The following is a 1,649-nucleotide window of genomic DNA, read 5'->3' as shown; positions in this document are numbered from 1 at the left end:
CCGATCGTAGGAACGAAAAAAAGATCGGCAAGAGACAGCCGAGGACAACGAGAACAGGATTGCTCGCTCAGCTGATATTGGACGGACCTCGAGAGCTTGGGGATACGGAATGACGAGTCGAGTCAAAGTGCAACTGAGGGATGCTTATAAGAAGAAAATGGGGAAGAGAAGAACCACGAACTCAAGCGACCATTATTGTTACCGGTCTCGAGTGTCTTCTCTTTGCAGGTCTAAGCCCTCAGCCCTTGGCCGCTTCTTCTTTCCCTCGTGTTGGTTCCTCCTCGTCGTTCTCTTCCTATTCCTCCTCCTCCTTCTCCTCCTCAGAGTCCCCATCGAGTACTCTTTTGGCAGCAGGTCTGAGGTGAGGAAAGAAGGGCTCTCAGCTGATCGTGTTCAACCCTTTGGAAATTGACGCTCTCAAAATCCACAAACGCCAGCTTAAATGGCTTGCTACACTCTTTTCGCTCTTCTTCTAGACCAAACTTCACATTTAGGGACCAGTTTCATACCCGTCAAGAGTCCACATCTTCTTTCCCCTTCATGACACGAACGGCAAATGTCGTTTCAAACTATTCAATGGCCCTACTTGTTCCAAGAGAGGGATCAATCCGAACCACATATACAGTACAAGCTCAGACCAGGTGGGTCTATGAAAACCCAGAAAGGCACGAGGCGACACCCTTCTATGGAAAGATTGACCATGAGAAGGGTTCACCTGACCCTGTTCTGATTGTGAAACGGTGGTTTCTCAGGGTAAAACGCAAGAAGGAGGGGGAGAAGGAGGGACTCACTCTTTTTATTTCCTGTTTTCCCCATAAAACAACTTCTTTGTACTTTTGTGGTTATGCGACAAGATTACCATTCCTTGGAGCCAGAACCTCTTGCTTTCCTGTGGTGCCAGATTTCGTCGAAGTAGAAGTCTATTGCAAAATGACATTATTTTGTTGCGGATGCAATATGACTAGTTTATGTTTTTCAACACGAGCGATACAGACAGTGGGCAAGAAACGTCTGAGACTCTCTAATGCTCTAATGGTCTGAGTCCAGTTTCAATACGTTGAGGGAACTTGTCTTAGTTTGGATTAACCGGTACACTGAAGTGTTCCGTTCAGCGAAGGTCGAAGACTTTCAAACAAGCTTTTGCCTTCCTTAGTGAACGTTTGTGCAATCTGTCTCATTCTTCTTTTTGTCTCTGCTTATAGACTCGGTTGAGAGACAGCTTTTGTAACGAAACTTGTCATTGCAGGAAATACAACGTACGATATTGAGCTTGTATATATTTCGTTAAGACGTAATCTTTGAAGCACCAAAAGCAAATACTTGCACATTCAATACTTGGTTGTTTTGACCGTGAGATCAAGTGGAAAATCAATCAATCATAGTGTTAGCACCAAACTGTTGCGGAAAGCAACAACAGCAATTTCTTTTTCCGTTATTGGGAGCGTAACAAGATTGCAAAAGCTTGACTTTCGTTGAGGGGTTTGTGTATTAGCATGCAATGTGCTTTATGTAATTGATGTTTTTGTTAGGGGTTTTCAATGTCCAGGAGGGCATTACAAATGCTTACGTTGCCAAAAGAAAACTTGAGTGATCGATCTTTTCTAACTATGCTTATATGTGCTTGTGCATAAAAACAAGGTTGAATCTAT

Source organism: Tigriopus californicus, chromosome 8 (genome assembly GCF_007210705.1).
Source record: "Tigriopus californicus strain San Diego chromosome 8, Tcal_SD_v2.1, whole genome shotgun sequence".
In the NCBI taxonomy this organism is placed as follows: Eukaryota; Metazoa; Arthropoda; class Copepoda; order Harpacticoida; family Harpacticidae; genus Tigriopus; species Tigriopus californicus.
This window is presented reverse-complemented; position numbering follows the sequence as displayed.